The 17,812-nt window shown below is 45.4% G+C and overlaps 1 protein-coding gene across 4 annotated transcripts in view; it reads left to right on the forward strand.

The window, feature by feature from the left end:
• The window catches only part of ZFP91 (ZFP91 zinc finger protein, atypical E3 ubiquitin ligase), a 33,647-nt gene that overhangs the window by 3,865 nt on the left and 11,970 nt on the right, over window positions 1–17,812 (forward strand). The gene's annotated exons all lie outside the window — the stretch shown is intronic.

Here is a 17,812-nt window from a genome sequence, read left to right on the forward strand (position 1 = left end):
AGAAACCTAATAATGGAAAAGGAGGTTATTTGATGCCAATTTATTGCAGTTTTTTAAGCTTGCTGTCTCTCTCTCTCTCTCTCTCTCTCTCTCTCTCTCTCTCTCTCTCTCTCTCGATACCAAAAAGAGGAATGATGCACAATATACAGAGTAAAGTATATGCAAAATCTTGATGCTGGTAGAGACTCAAATTATAAATGCAGCTTGAAGAATGTGGAAAGAAAGTGTTCTAAGATGTCAGCCTGGTGAATAATTAAATGAGGTCATTAGGTCATTTCTCTTTAAAGAGTTAACAAACCAAATATGTATATTGAATATAGTCTTATCTGAATTATGAAGGGAAGCTAATGTTCACTTTTCCTTTCTTTAACACTTTTTAAAGGAGACTTCATTCTGGCTTTGCAGATTAGGTTATTAAAATTGATCCTACTATGTTGGGCCAATTGCTCATTTGTTTCATTATTTTTTCTAGTCATTGACTATGTTCCTTGATGCTAAGTTTAAATGTATAGCATCCATCTTAACCCTTTGCACTCGCTAGCTTTTTTCTCGATTCCTTTATTCTACTTGGGATTTAATTTTTTAAATACCCCAGATTTTACAAAGCGCAGCAGTAGAATAAAAAGCTGGAGTTTCTTTTCATACAAACTTAGTTATTTGGATTTTTTTATATTTCAAATTATTGATACATTCAAAGAGTAATTTTAATCTCTATGCTAACCATGTCGAGTCACACTCGACATCCGAGTGCAAAAGGTTAAAACTGGAACAGTTATATTCTTTAAGCATTTTTAAAGTATTGTTCGTTTGTTGTATCTGACAGGAATCTACTTAACTGAAGTGTGACTGGTTAATTTATTCCTATTCTCTCTCTCTCTCTCTCTCTCTCTCTCTCTCTCTCTATATATATATATATATATATATATATATTTATTTATTATATAGCCTTTTATTATATATATATATATAATAAAAGGCTAATATGCAAATTGTCCCCTCGACTGGGTGTTCAGCCAGGGGGGCGGGGCCGGCCTGCCAACAGCCCCTGACCCCTTCCATGATTGCCCCCCCATCGGGGCGGGTGAGCCGGACCCCACCCGTGCACGAATTCGTGCATTGGGCTTCTAGTGTATATATATACACACACACGTGTGTGTGTGTGTGTGTGTGTGTGTGTGTGTGTGTGTGTGTATATGAAGCGTAATATGCTAATTAGACCGGATGACCTTCCGGACAAAGCCAGGGCTGCGAGGGGAGCCCAGGTCCCAGGTGCCAGGGGGAAGCGGTGCTGGCAGCCAGGGGAAGGAAGGCCTTCTCTTGTTCTAATTTTGTGCATTGGGCCCCTAATATATATGTATATATATATATATATATGTGTGTGTGTGTGTGTGTGTGTGTGTGTGTGTGTGTGTGTATAAATAAATATATGTGTGTGTATGTATATATATCAAGTTAAAACCTGGATCTTATGCTGTTTTAGAGAATGACAATGTGTTAGGCCCCAGTAACTTGAAGTGGTGGTTGTTTTGTAAATAATTAGATGTCAATGCTCAGGTTTCTTTTTCTCTGAATTTTAGATTCTGAGGCTAGTATTTCCATAGTATACCAGGCAGAAGTATTTTGTATGAGGCAAATTTTTGTGTAGAAAGTTTTATGTGACTATTTTGTCTAGCAAGTTTTTGGTTTTGTTACTGTTGTTACTTGCAAAATAGGGTATGTCTGCCAAGAAGGGAAGGGCTTGTGTTCATTTTGGAAATTTTGTGAAGTGGGGAAATGTAGAGACAGCTGGCAATCAAGTATCAGAGCAGTTCTTACTAAAACAACAGCAAAAAAACCAAAATCTCATCCTGCTTTTATCAGAGCTAAAAGTACTTTGTGTATCTAAAGAATATGTGTAAAAAATTTGGATTGCCTTGAGGATAACTTGGAGAGTGTGGTTGAAATTTTGAACTCTTGTTGGGAGATAAATCAATTGCTCTTTGTGTAGATGTCGTAAGCCAGAAATTGGCAACTACTTAAATAGTAGTTGTGCAGCTGTGGAAAGATTAAAACTGCGTCATGGGTTATTCAATCACGAAATCAATCCCACTCTAATCTACCAGTTAAATGCTCTGGATCTAGAGTTAGAGCTCAGGGTTTGAATTCAAGTTCTGTCTTTTATTGCAAATAATTCCAATGCCTAGCATCCAGTGAGCACTCAATAAATAATAGCTGTTAAGTTTGTAAAATTTTGAAGAAATGGATACTCTTTAACTCCCATCTCCATCTCTTCATCATTAGTTTACCTATTCCAGTAGCTTTCAACAGCTAGATCAGTGAATAAAGAAATGGAGAGTGTCGTAGTCACTTTTTTCTGTGCTCTTTAATATTTAGAATTCACCTCAATTCTTTCCCTTTTCCTCGTCTTTGAACTTCTCAAAAAGTTATTCTGTTACTCCAGAACAATTTTCTGTTCAGTCTACTGAATTTTGACTGAAGTAACTCATACTGATTCCAAAGACTGAGGTTTTTAAAAAATTTTGAACAGGTTGTGATATTTTTCAGAGGTACAACTCTTTGTTTTATTAATACTGAAACAACTCTCCTGCACAAATTAAATAATACTCTTCTAAAGTTGGCTTTTTTCTTATTAGTTAAAAAAAAATTCACTTTTTCTGACTTTATACTTCTGAGGTTGGCTAATATTTCAATATGGACTTTACTAATTATTTATGGAAAAAAAAGTAGAGCTAATTATAGAAATACAGAGTAGTCTGATCAGGTTTCAGAAACTCAAGTGTCTGTTACAATAATGCTTATGTCTCAAATGGGTGACAGTACATTAGATAAGCATTTTATTTGCCCTGTTTCCTTCCTAGCCCTTTATCTTAAGACTAGAGGCCCGTTGCAGGAATCTTCCTGCAAGAATAGGGCTTCCTGCGGCAGTTTCCACCTCCCCGCCTGCTTCCCTCCCTGCTCCGCTGCCCCACTTGCTTCCCTCCCTTCGCCGCCGCCCCGCTTGCTTGCTTCTCTGAAGCTTCGCTTCCTTCTACGCTGTCTTTAGTCTTCGCTCTGCACCTGGATATGCAAATCAACCACCATCTTGTTGGGTTAATTTGCATACTCACTCCTGATTGGTTGGTGGGCGTGGCTTGTGGGCGTAGCGGAGGTACGATTAGTTTGCATGTTTCTCTTATTAGATAGGATGGCAGAAACCATATTATTTCTCTCAGTTTGAGAATGATCTATTGGACACCTTATTCCTTAGGATGGCCCATATCTTTAAATCCTTTTCCTGGTTCAGACATCCAGAAGTACAGACATAACTCATTTATGATGTATCTGAATTGTCAAACAGGCTTAGAAAGCCTTGATTATCAGCTCATTTCAGTTATAGGACATTATATAAATGAGACTTTCTGTCCCTTACCTATAAAGAAGTAACTATAACACTGTGCCAATTCTAATATATAAAAAGCCAGGGGCTGTCATGACCGAAACAACCAGATGGATGACCGAACAGTAGGCTGCATGGGGCGACCAGGCCGGCAGGAGGGTTAGTGAGGGATGATCAAATGACTGAACAGCAGGCTGTGTGGGGCGACCAAGCCGGCAGGGGGGTTAGTGAGAAACGATCAAATGACTGAACAGCAGGCTGCATGGGGTGACCAGGCCGGCAGGGGTGGCAGTTGGGGGAGACCAGGCCGGCAAGAGGACAGTTGGGGGCGACCAGGCTGGCAGAGGGGACAGTGAGGGGCCACCAGGCCGGTGGGTGGGGCAGTTAGGGGCGACCAGGCCGGCAGGGGGGGGCAGTTAGGGGCGATCAGGCAGGCAGGCAGGTGAGCAGTTAGAAGCCAGCGATCCTGGATTGTGAGAGGGATGTCCAGTCGTTCATCCCCCAAGGGGCCCCCCTTCATGCATGAATTTCGTGCACCAGGCCTCTAGTTACATTATAAGAACACTAGGGACCCAGTGCACGAATTCGTGCACCTTGAAAGGAACTGTGGGCTACGAGGCTGTGGTGGGCACAGGGGTGGGTTTCGGCCCATCCTCTGCGCCCCTCCTCGGCCCCTTCCGCTGTGGCCCCTGGTCTCCTGTCTACCGGGGACCACCACTCCCTTGCCCTGATGGCGCTGGCCCTGATCGCATCCACTAACAGCGTGGAGCGATTGGGGCTGGCACAAGCAGCAGGTGTGAGCAGGGCCGGCGCCATCAGAGGGTGCGAGCGATGGATGTTGTCCCGATCGCCCCTTAGGAGAAGGGGGAAGTGGAGAAGCCCTCAGGGGCGATCGGGGCCTGCAGCCGCCGCTCACACCCACTGATGGTGCCGAGCGATCAGGATAGGCACCAGGTACCAGTGGGGCCGGTGCTGGCAGTGGATGCAAGCTCCTGGCGGGTCTGCAGTGCGCTGGAGCAAAGAATTTTGAGGCTCGCCCCAGTGACAGCGACCAGCGCCTCACCATGGTCTGGCACCCCTGCTCATCTGCTCCACCATCCTGCCATGGCTGGTGCCAACCATGTTCCCCGCTCTACTGCCTGCTGCCAATGCCCGCCATGTTCTGCGCTCGCCCCCTGGTGGTCAGCACACATCATAGCGACCAGTTGTTTGGTGGTTTTGCTGTTTGGTCTATTTGCATATTAGGGTTTTATATATATAGACTAGAGGCCCAGTGCACGAATTTGTGCACAGATGGGGTCCTGCCGGCCCGGCCCCAATCAGGGCGGATCGGGGCTGGGCCTGTCGGGAGGAGGAGATGGTGGGAGGTTGGCCGGCCCACCCGGATCAGGGCTCAATCAGGGCCCCCGATCAGGGCCAGGTCAGCTGGGGGAAGGGGCTGCGGGCTATTGGCTGGCAGGCCCTGCTCCCGATAGGGGTTGGGGGGATGATTGGGGGCATGGCTGGCTATGGGGAGGGGCTGTGGGTGGTAGGCCAGCCATCCCTGCCCCCAAATGAGGTGGGTGAGGGGTGCCAATCAGGGGCCAGTGGCCTGGGGGAGGGACCATGGGTGGTTGGCTGGCCAGCCCTGTCCCTGATCAGGGTGGGCGGGTGATCTGGGGTGGGGCCGGGTGGGGGGAGGGGCTGCAGGAGGTTGGCCGGCCAGCCCCGCCCCCTATTGAGGTGGGGTGGCCATCAGGGGCGGTGCTGGCCAGGGGGAGGAGCTGTGGGCTGATCAGGTTGGTGGAGCCAATCGGGGGTGTGGCTGGCAGGGGGGAAGGGGCTGCAGGAGGTTGGTGGCTGGCCAGCCCCACCCCCTATTGCGGTAGGGGGTGTGATCAGGGGTGGGGTGGCCTGGGGGAGAGGCTGCAGGCCTATCGTGTCGGGGCGGGCTGATCGGGGGCGTGGCTGGCATTGGGGAAGAGAGGGTGCATTTGGCTGGCAGGCCCTGCTCTTGTTCAGGGTGGGAGAGTCTGATCAGGGGGTGAGGAGGCCAGTAGGGGGGAGGGACCGCGAGGTTGGCCGCTGCCCCCACAACCTGATTGGGCCGGTTCGCTGGCCACAGTGGGCATCATAGCAACCAGTTGTTAGGTCATTATGGCTATTACGGTAGCTGCCTTTTTATATATGTACACACTCTGACACAGCTATAAGTTTATTTTGTTACATAGTAATTTCTTTATATTGAAATCCCTTTCCATCCCAGAACTACTTGAGAGTTGCATCAGAATGCCATGGTAGAAGAAAATTGAAGCAGAAGAAATCTAAGGTCTTGAGTGGGGAAACCTATATTCAGTTTATAAGAATCTAAAATCCCCAAGAGACATTCATCTCTGCATGAGGCCCTAATGTTATTCTCACACTGAGATGATCCTGAGTGGACCAGAACCTCTGACAAAAAGAAATTAGTTCTAATGTAATACTCTCTGACCTTTTAAGTCCAAGAAGGATGAAGCTCCTCTGAATTAAAACTAGCCAGATTGATTTAATTACATCTGGCGAAAGGACCCCTTTAGGTTCAGTGCAGTTAATTCCCTTATAGGTGACTATGGTTTAGTCTTCTGCCTGCCTACCTCATTAAACCTGCCTTGCTTCTTTGATCCTAGTTAAATGCCCAATTTCTATTATAACTTCTTATTGGCTGTTTCTGTTTGTAATTATACCACTATGATAGTTTCTAAACACTGTTTTCTTTACTGTGACTCTGGGGTTGGGGGGATGGGTAAAAAGGGGAAGGGGAATATACCGTATTTTCCAGCGTATAAGACGACTGGGCGTATAAGACGACCCCCAACTTTTCCAGTTAAAATATAGAGTTTGGGATATACCCGCCCTATAAGATGACACCCGGCGTATAAGATGACCCCCGACTTTTGAGAAGATTTTCCTGGGTTAAAAAGTCATCTTATACACCGGAAAATACGGTAGCTAATAGTGTGATGCTTACACATGACAGATGATTACTAGGATTGGTGGGGTGATTACATTGTAAGGTATAAAAATGTTGAATCATTGTATTATATATCTGAAACTAATATAACCAATATAAGATTGTATATCAACTCTACTTAGAGTTAATTTTTTTTAATTAAAAATTTTTAAAGAAAAATTTTTTTAATTTAAAAAATATATCATTTTCCCCCATATCTATATATATAAAAGCCCAGCAACCATTATGGCAGAACGACCAGAATGACCGGTCGCTATGATGCACACTGACCACCAGGGGGCAGATGCTCAACGCAGGAGCTGCCCCTGATGGTCACTGCGCTCCCACAGCGGGAGCACCGCTCAGCCAGAAGCTGGGCTCACCACTGGCGAGCACAGCGGCGGTGGCAGGAGCCTCTCTCGCCTCTGCGGCAGTGCTAAGGAGCAGCGAGCGAAGCGGTAAGGAGTGAGCAGGCAGGCAGTTAGGAGCAAGGGGTCCCGGATTGCGAGAGGGCGCAGGCCAGGATGGAGGACCCCCCCACCCCCCTCCTGGGAGGACTTTCATGTATCCGGCCTCTAGTTAATCTATAAATGCAATTTAATAAAAATTCCAATAGGTTTTTTCTGTGGAGAAAATTTGAAAAGTTCTTGGGGAACCTCTGGAGTATACAAACTACACATTGAAAACTATTAGTTTACACTAATTGGGAATCCCACCCTCTTTCTAAGAGTGGGATTGATTCCTCAAGGAAAGAAGAAGAGGTGAATAGATACTTTGTGGGCATCCAAGCATGACTACTGCACATATGTATACCATAATTTATTTACTAGTAATCATACCTGATTAAAGGACATTTGATATTTCAGTATTTTTTTTCTGGGATTACAGGTGATATACAAAAGCACACTTAGCATAAATGTATAGCTTTGTGAATGTTCACAGGGCTCAAGAAGCAGGACATGATCGACCACCCTCAAGGCTAAACATTTTGACTTTTGGTAGCAAAATTTAGTTTTCCCATTTTTGAATTTTATGTAAATGAAATAATACAGTATGTGCTCTTTGGTGCAGGGTTTCTTTGCTCACCATTATGTAACAGTCCTCTGTAGATTGTTCTGTTGTGGGAATATATCGCTATTTATCCATCCTACTGTTTATGGGCATTTGGGTAGCTTTATGGGGAGTCATAATAATTGGCCTTTATGACTGGTGCTGCAATGCATATTTTATTAATGCAACTTTATTGAGGCATAATTTATGTACCATAAAATTTGCCCATTTCAAGAATGCAGTCTGTATATAGATTTGCCTTTTCTAGACATTTTATAAATATGTTTATTGTTTTTGTGTCTCTCTTACTTAGCATAATGTTTTTGAGGTTAGTCCATGTTGTAGCCTGTATTGGTATTTTCATTCCTTTGTATAATACTCCTTTATTATACTAGAGACCCAGTGCATGGAATTTGTGCACGGGTAGGGTCCCTACCCCTGGCTGGTGATCAGGGCTGATCAGGGCCTTCTGGCTGCCTGCTGGGGTCTTCCTTCCCTGGCTGTCGGCCAGGGCCTTCCTTCGTTCCGTGCTGCCCCCTTGTGGTTAGCGCACGTCATAGCGAGCAATTGGACTCCCAGTCGAACTCCCGAGGGGACAATTTACAAATTGGGCTTTCATATATATAGATAATCCACTTGATTTATTCATTCATCCGTTGTCCACTTTTTAGCTGTCATGAATAATAATGTTTTGAATATTCATGGAAAAGTTTTTGAGCAGACAAATGGTTTTATTTCTTTAGGGTAGATATCTAATAGTGAAATTGCTTGATTTTATGGTAAATGTATGTTTAACTTTAAAAAACTGCAAACATTTCCATAGTGGCTGTGACACTTATATCACATCATCTATAAACTAGAGGCCCAGTGCACAAAAATTCGTGCACTCGGGGGTGTGGGGGGGTCCCTCAGCCCAGCCTGCACCCTCTCACAGTCCAGGACCCCTCGGGGGATGTCCACCTGCCAACTTAGGCCCGCTCCCTGGGGGATTGGACCTAAGCCACAGTCAGACATCCTTAGCGCTGCCGAGGAGGCAGGAGAGGGTCCCACCACCACTGCTGCACCTGCAGCTGTCAGCCCGGCTTGTGGCTGAGCAGAGCTCCCCCTGTGGGAGCGCACTGACCACCAGGGGGCAGCTCTGGCGTTGAGTGTCTGCCCCCTGGTGGTCAGTGCCCGTCATAGTGACTGGTCATTCCGCCCTTAGGGTCAATTTGCGTATTACCCTTTTATTATATAGGATGAGGGTTTCGTTTCTTCGTAATTTTCACCAATTTTTGTTATTGCCATCCCACTATTCTCTCAGGTTAGCTTCTTTAGGATGGTGGGAAACATGGTAAGACTAGTGAATTCCATAAACATGGGCCCATTGCTGTGTTTCATTTGCTGTGAAGTCATTTCCTTGATTAGAAGTGCTGTGTGGAATACCATGACCATTTGTCACATCAGAAAATGGACTTTTAGTGCTCACTTTATTAGAGGCCTGGTGCATGAATTCGTGCATGGGTGGGGTCTGGCCAGCCTGGCCAGGGGGAGGGGACATGGGTGGTTGGCCGGCCTGCCTGCTGGTCAAACTCCTGGTCAAGAGAACAATTTGCATATTAGCCTTTTATTATATAGGATATACACTGAGTGGCCAGATTATTATGTGTTCAGAGATCATAATAATCTGGCCACTCTGTGTGTGTGTGTGTGTGTGTGTGTGTGTGTGTGTGTGTGTGTAGAGAGAGAGAGAGAGAGACAGAGAGACAGAGAGATTTATTTTAAGGAATTAGCTCACATGAAGGTGGGGTAAGAGCTGGTGTTGTAGTCTTAATTCTAAAAGCCACAGGACTGGAAGCTCAGGATTTCTAGTTGAATTCTTGAGGCCAAATCCCTTTTTTTGCTCTTGGTCCCATCTACATTATGGAAGATAATTTATTCAGTCTACTGATTTAAATGTTAATCACATCTAAAAAATATATTCAAAGCAACATCTAGACTGGTATTTGACCCAACACCTGCACATTATAACCTAGCCAATGGCTGCCTAGGAAGAGGAGCTTCTGACACTGACTGGCATAGAAACCGACCAGTCAGAACCTAATCTGGGTGAACTTCGAAGACAGAACCTAAGGTGGGGTCTGAGGATGGGTTTTAAGGGCAACAGCTGTTTGGTGTAAGGTGTAAGAAAGCGATTCAATTTTTTAATGACCAGTTTGGCAGTATAGTGCATATGGCTGGCCTTCAGTTCAGATATAGGGATTATGTATTTTTGTCTGCCAAGAGCATCTCCTGCTGAAAAAGGCTTTTCCTCCCCATTTAAGCAATCCTATCCTATATAATCTATCTATACTAATAAAAGGGTAATATGCTAATTAGACTGGGTCGACTGGCCATTTTCCAGACGTCCGACTTCCTTCTGGACAAAGCCATGGCAGTGGGGGCCGAGGCAGAGAGGGCAGTTGGGGGCGAGATCAGGCCGGTAGGGGAGAGACGTTGGGACAAGATCAGGCCGGCAGGGGAGGGCAGTTGGGGGCAAGATCAGGCAGGCAGAGGCAGTTAGGGGCGATCAGGCTGGCAGGGTAGAGCACTTAGGGGCGAGATCAGGCTGGCAGGGGAGGGCCGTTGGGGGAGAGATCAGGCTGGCAAGGGAGGGCAGTAACCGGCAATCAGGCAGTCAGGCAGAGGCAGTTAGGGGCAATCAGGCAGGTAGACAGAGAGGTTGGGGCAATCAGGCAGTCAAGCAGAGGAGTTAGGGATGATCAGGCAGGCAGGCAGGTGAGTGGTTAGGAGCCAGCGGTCCCAGATTGCGAGAGGGATGTCCGACTGCCGGTTTAGGCCTGATCCCTGTAAATTGGCAATTTGACATCCCCCAATGGGTCCCTGATTGGAGAGGGCCCAGGCTGGGCTGAGGGACACCCCTAACCCCCGTGCACAGATTTCATGCACTGGGCCACTAGTACAGTAATCCTATATAATAAAGAGTTGATAAGCAAATTGACCATCACTCCAACACAAGATGGCTTCCCTCCATGTGGACACAAGATGGCTGGCAGGGGAGGGCAGTTGTGGGCGATCAGGCCAGCTGGGGAGGGCAGTTTGGGCGATCAGGTCAGTAGGGGAGGGCAGTTGGGAGGGACCAGGCCTGCAAGGGAGGGCAGTTGGAGGCGACCAGGCCTGCAGGTGAGGGAAGTTAGGGGTGACTGAGCTGGCAGAAGAGGGCAGTTGGGGGTGACCAGGCCTGCAGGGGAGGCCAGTTGTGGGGGAAGATCCAGGTCTGCAGGGGAGGGCAGTTGGGGGTGACCAGGCCAGCAGGGGAGAGCAGTTAGGGGCAACCAGCCTGGCAAGGGAGGGAAGTTCGGGTTGACCGGGCTGGCAAGGGAGGGCAGATGGAGGCGACTGGGCTGGCAGGGGAGGTCAGTTTGAAGCAACCAGGCTGGCAAGGGAGGCCAGTTAGTGACCAGGCCTGCAGGAGAGGACAGTTAGGGGCAACCAGGCCAGCAGGGGAGGGCAGTTAGGGGTGACCAGGCCGGCAGGGGAGGGCAGTTAGGGGCAATCGGGCCGGCAGGGGAGCAGTTAGGCATCGATCAGGCTGTCAGGGGAGTGGTTAGGGGGTGATCAGGCTGGCAGGCAGAAGTGGTTAGGGGCAATCGGGCAGGCAGGCAGGTGAGCGGTTGGGAGCCAGCAGTCCTGGATTGTGAGAGGGATGTCACAGATTGGAGAGGACACAGGCTGGGCTAAGGGACACAACCCCCCCCCCCCCCCCCATGCACAAATTTCGTGCACCGGGCCTCTAGTAATTAATAATACAAGAATAAACTTTCATGTATTCACAACTGTAAGCCTACTTTTGCCCAAATATGTAGTATATTGTTTTTATCTAATGGTGTACTCACCTCCCATTCTAGGATATGTAAAAAACATGTTTTTCTGTTCCCTGAATTGCCCATTTCTTTCTTTTTTTTTTTTTTTTTAATATATTTTATTGATTTCTTACAGAGAGGAAGGGAGAGGGATAGAGAGCTAGAAACATCGACCAGCTGCCTCCCGCACACTCCCCACCGGGGATGTGCCCGCAACCAATGTACATGCCCTTGACCGGAATCGAACCCGGGACCCTTCAGTCCGAAGGCCGACGCTCTATCCACTGAGCCAAACCAGCTTCGGCATCTTAAGTTGTTTTTCCTGTTTGTTTATTTAACCTCTGATTAGAGATTTTCCTCAAGATTCAGGTGCTCTCTAACTTTCTTTTGATATATATATTTTTTTTTAGAGTAAAGTACTAAAATGCTGATTGGAAGGTCTGTGTATGCACAATTTTACTCAGCAGACACCTCTAACTTACATGTCCAGAATGAAACACACTCTCCAGTATTTCCTCTAAACAACAAAAACACCTGTCCTTTTCTGTGAATGCTCCCACCATCCATCCTATTGTTTAGGTCATAAATCTAGAAACCAATTAAATCCATTCACCTTTCTATCTCCTTCTGTTCCTTTATTAAGTCTTTGTCTGGTTTTCTCCTTAGTATTTCACACATTTGCAATTCTTTCCATCTCCCATGCTATTCTTTATCAAGCTACTAGCGGCCTGGTGCACGAAATTTGTGCACGTGGGGGGGGGCAGTCCCTCAGCCCGGCCTGCGCCCTCTCACAGTCTGGGACCCCTCATGGGATGTCCATCTGCTGGCTTAGGGGGAACGGGCCTAAGCCGGCAAGGCTCCCACCACCGCCATTGCGCTTGCCAGTCATGAGCCGGGCTTGTTGCTCCTTAGTGCTGCCTTGGAGGTGGGATAGGCTCCCGCCACTGCTCCTGTGCTTGCCAGCTGTAAGCCCAGCTTCTGGCTGAGTGGTGCTCCCCCCCCCCCCCCCCCCCCCCCCGTGGCAGTGCACTGACCACCAGGGGGCAGCTCCTGCATTGAGCGTCTGCCCCCTGGTGGTCAGTGCGTGTCATACTGGCCAGTCATTTCACTGTTCAGTCGATTTGCACAGTAGGGTTTTATTATATAGGATTATTCATTGCCTAGCCCAGCAGTCGGCAAACTCATTAGTCAACAGAGCCAAATATCAACAGTACAATGATTGAAATTTCTTTTGAGAGCCAAATGTTTTAAACTTAAACTTCTTCTAACACCACTTCTTCAAAATAGACTCGCCCAGGCCGTAGTATTTTGTGGAAGAGCCACACTCAAGGGGCCAAAGAGCCGCATGTGGCTCGCGAGCCACAGTTTGCCTAGCCTATTACAGCAGACTTTTAACAAGTCTCCAGAATCTTCTCTTACCTACCTAAGTCATTCTTTCACCTGCAACCAGAGTGAATATTAAAACCAAATCTGATCCTGCTTTTGTACTTAAACTCTTCCATGGCTTTCTGTGGCTACCTTTTTTATTAGAATTTTTCCTACTTCTTCAGCAACATGTTCTCTCTGCTCCAGTCATGTTGGTCTTATTTTCTTTTCCATCTCTTGACAATTACGTGCCTACTTTCTCCTGCTCTGTCACCCACCCATCTACTCAAGAGTCCAACCATATTTATTCAAACTTAAATGTTAAATTTTGAGCTAATTGTTAGCAATAGAAACCATTCAGTTAATAACATGTTTTCATATTGGCACTTTCAAAGAAAAAGCATCCTTTCACTTTCTCAAACCTATGTTTAAGCAGTCTGTTAATGTGTTGAAGAGACAATGTATTTACCTAAATGCCTGTACTTTGAAAATAAGTGGCACTAGTTTGTGATTCTAATTTATCTATAGAAATTTTGCTAATGGTCGTTAATATTTTTTGTCCTTTTAGTATTCCTGTAGCTGTTGTCTGCTGGAAATAAAATTAAAACATAAATGTAGTAAACAGTGAAGCTGGTTACTATAACAAAAAAGAAAAAAATCTAAGTATTAACACACATATGTATACAAACAGTCTTGTTGACTTAAAAATGAATAAACCTGCCCAACTTGTGTGGCTCAGTGGTTGAGGGTCGAACCACAAACCAAGAGGTCACCGGTTTTGATTCCTGGTCAAGACACATGCCTGGGTTTCGGACTCAATCCCCAGTAGGAGCATGCAGGAGATAGCCAGTGGATGGTGCTTTTCATTGATGTTTCCATCTCTCTATTCCTCTCCCTCTCTCTCTAAAAATCAAAAACATTTTAAAAAAGAATAAATCAGATTGGAATGTACAAAAAAAATCAGCTTTTTTGCTCGGTTTTAATTAAAATTTTTTTTCTTTCATTCTGTTTTGCAACATAACAAAAATAGTGCATGCAGTTTTACATTAAAATTCACTTTTATAGAGTAATTCTTGTGATCTTTTAGGCCATTAGGCCAGTATATTACATAAACAGGGCCCTCTCTTGGCACTTGAACTTAAGGTTGGGTGAAAACGAGCCAAATCTGAATGAAGCCCTGGCCCTCTTTTACATGGTTAAGTGTATTATATGAAAAAATATATAGACTTTGGACTTAGGTACACCTGGGTTCAAATCTCAGGTCTATAATTTTATGTGTGAGTCTAGAGAAGTCAGTTACTACTTGCTTTCTTCAACTATAAAGGTAAGAATAATAACATTACTTGTCAGGGTTATGAAGACTAAATTTAGAAAGATGAAAAATATATATACTGCCAAGCACTTAACCAGTATTTAAGATTTGTTCATTTCTCAGAGGAAATGTAAATATTTAGAGATGAGAAGACCTTTACTCCAACTTCTTCCTAGCCTATCAACCAACCACTCCCTGTTTCACCCAATAGTGTATATGTTAGCTTTGTAATCTTGAAGAAACCATTTCATTACTCTAAGCTTCAGTTAGAAAAATGGGGTACCTTGAAGGAGGACCAGTTTGTATTAGGATGATTCTTCTAATTTCAAGTATTTTATCATGATGAAGTGGCTATCATCTTTTGGAATTTCATGAGTTAGGTTGCTTTGAAAGAATCTGTTGCTGTAGGATGGACATAAATCACTCTTACATTTCATCTTTTGCTACCTAGAAGAAATAGGAGAAACATTACCTGCCAGTAGTAAGTACTAATTAACATCTTTTTGTCTCAATTCACACTATTAGCCATTCTTTCTTTGTCCCTTCTTCCTCTTTCAAGAACATGGTTGTATTTACTGTGCCTGCATGTTCAGGCATTGGCTTATCTGATGTCTTCCTTCACCTAATCTGCTGTGGCTTTTCTCTTTTTTTTTATTACTTACATATCAGGAAGCCTCCTCAGATCAGCTGCTATTATGAGAAACAACTAGTAATTGCCTTTGAAGTACCATACAGAAGAAACTTGGTTCTTATTTTCAAGAATTATTCATATTTTAGCATGCATTAGAACTTAGTTTTTTTGTTTTGTTTTGTTTTAATGTTAGCTAGCTAGGTAAGTGGATTTGCGTCTTAGTTTTCCATTTAACAATGTTTTTGCCAATAATTTCATGTCATTTTTTTAATAGATTTCTCTATATAATATCTTATTAATATAGTGTGGTTTATTTAAACACTTTCTTGTTGATGGAGGGTTAGGTTGTTTTCACTTTTTATATAAACACTGGGGGCCCAGTGCACGAATTCGTGCACCTTGAAAGGAACTGTGGGCCACGAGGCTGCAGTAGGCACAGGGGTGGGTCTCAGCCCATCCTCTGTGCTCCTGCGTGGCCCCTCCCACCGCAGCCCCCAGTCCTCTGTCTGCTGTCAGCCCCACTCCAGTTGCCACTGCTTCCATGTGCTGATGGCGCCACCCCGCTTGCACCCGCTGACAGTGCGGGGCGATTGGGGCTGGCGCCAGCAGCGGGTGTGAGTGGGGTTGGCATTGTCAGCGGATGTAAGCGGCGGCTGCTGCCCAATCACTTCTCAGGAGCAGGGAGAGGTGGAGAAGCCCTCAGGGGGCATCAGGGCTGGCACCTGCCACTTGCACCCACTGATGGCACTGAGTGATCAGGACCAGCAGCGGGTGCCAGTGGGGCCAGTGCTGGCAGTAGGTGCGAGTGGCGGCTCTGGCGCCAGCAGCAGGTGCTTGCGGGGCCGGTGCCGGCAGCAGGTGCGAGCACCAGGCGGGACTGTGCTGCATAGGAGCCAAGAATTTTCAGTAACCTCCAGAGGCTCACCAAATGACAGCTGTTGCTAAACATTTACCAAAACAGCTTAACTTTCACCTGCTCTAGCATCCTGCTGCGGCCAATGCCTGCCATGTTCTGCACACGCCCCCTGGTGGTCAGCACACGTCATAGCGATCGGTTGTTCAGTTGTTCTGCCATTTGGTCTATTTGCATATTAGCCTTTTATTATATAGGAGGATTCTACAGTGAACCTCTTCCTGCCAAGAATCAACAGCTACAGTGAACCTCTTTCTTTCTTCTTTATTTTCCTTGGGTAGATTCTTAGAAGTGTAATTGCTGGATGTATTTTTGGACCTTCCCTGTAGGTGACTCATATTTGTCAATTTCTTGTATAGTCCTCCAAAAGTATTACCATCTATAAGAAATTTATCTTTTATATATATTACATGTGTATGTATATAACACATACATATGCATATATTGGGTATTAAATGGATATGAAGTTTTTGCATAATAAAGTGTCATGGAGTTGATTCCATACTATTGCTCATTGATTAGATATATCAGAATTCATATAACCAGTCCCTCCCTGGTATTAGTGTGATTGTAGTTTTGTAGGATAAATTCCTAATAGTTAAAATTAACATGAAATGGTGTGTGCATTTATAATTTTGATAGATATTGCCAAATTGTTCTTAGAGGTTTTGCCAATGCACATGACATCGTCATCTGTATTAGAATGCCTGTTTTCCTACAGCTTTGCTAATACTCAGTGTCTGGTCAAGCATTTGGATCATCTCCAGCATGGTAGGGGAACAGTGGTGTCACACTATCATTTTAATTTGAGTTTCTGTTATGAGTAGGTTGAGCTTTCCTATTGTTTGTATGTTTGAAAGCCATATTTTATGTTTATGTAGTCAGTTGTATTAGTGTTAAGACATGAAATTTTGTGCTATTCTTAGAAAGGCCTTTTCTATTTTGAGATTATTAAAGGAATCTTCCATAGTCGAAACAGGCTCACTTTTAATACACTAACTTATATAGAAACAACAAACTACTCTAGGTTTGAAAGCCAATTTCTAATGCAAAATTTTTATTGCATACTAGAGGCCCAGTGCACAAAATTTGTGCACGGAGGAAGAGGGGTGTCCCTCAATCCAGGACTGCTGGCTCCCAACTGCTCGCCTGCCTACCTTCCTGATTGCCCCTAACCACTTCTGCCTGCCAGCCTGATCACCCCCTAACCACTCCCCTGCCAGCTTGATTGATGCCTAACTGCTCCCTTGCCAGCCTGGTCACCCTAACTGCCCTCCCCTCCAGGCCTGGTCACCCCCAACTGCCCTCCCCTGCAGGCCTGGGTCCCCCCAAACTGCCCTTCCCTGCAGGCCCGGTCGCCCCCAACTTCCCTCCCCTGCTGGCCTTATCGGCCACAACTGCCCTCCCTTGCAGGCCTGGTTGCCCCCAACTGCCCACCCCTGCTGGCCATCTTGTGGCAGCCATCTTGTGTCCACATGGGGGCAGCCATCTTGTGTGTTGGAGTGATGGTCAATTTGCATATTACTCTTTTATTAGATAGGATTTATTAGATAGGATAGAGGCCTGGTGCACGGGTGGGGTCCGGCTGGTTTGCCCTGAAGGGTGTCCTGGATCAGGGTGGGGGTTCCCATGGGGTGTGGGGTGGCCTGGGCGAGGGGCCTGTGGGTGGTTTGCAGTCTGGCCACGCCCCCCGGCAACCCAAGTGGAAACCCTGGTATCTGGGATTTATTTATCTTCTATAATTGAAACTTTGTAGCCTTGAGCAGAGGCCAGGGCCAGCCAGGGTGTGCAGGAAGCTTGGCTTCCTCCATTGCCGGGGAAACCCAAGCCTCCTTCTTGCTCTGTGGCCGCAGCCATCTTGGTTGGGTTAAATTGCATACTTGCTCTTGATTGGCTGGTGGGCATAGTGGAGGTATGGTCAATTTGCATGTTTCTCTATTATTAGTGTAGATTGTGCAGACTGGGGTGACCCTACCTCACCTATTCTCCTTTTAAAGTATGGGAAAAGTATAGGGTAACAAGAATCAAGGGAAGCATTCCTGTTATGGAATTTCTTTGTTGTTAAAACATGTAGATCTATGATTCTTTCTTTTTAATGCCTCTATACTTTTTCAGTTATCCCTCACTCACTTAATTTAGGTTCTGTTGTCTTAGATCTCAAAGTTAGAATTCCATGAATTAAATTACTTGGGTATATTTTACATACTCCTCTCTAAGCATACTTTTTAGTAGATAAAGAAGTATAAAATAAGTTTTTTCTTTAAAGAGATGATAGTAAGGTAAGTTTTATCTGATTTTCCTCTCATTTTGTTGTTTCTATTTTGTTTAAAAAGCTGGAGGTTTTTGTGTGTGTTT

This window comes from Cnephaeus nilssonii (genome assembly GCF_951640355.1).
Source record: "Cnephaeus nilssonii genome assembly, chromosome: 13".
NCBI lineage: Eukaryota > Metazoa > Chordata > Mammalia > Chiroptera > Vespertilionidae > Cnephaeus > Cnephaeus nilssonii.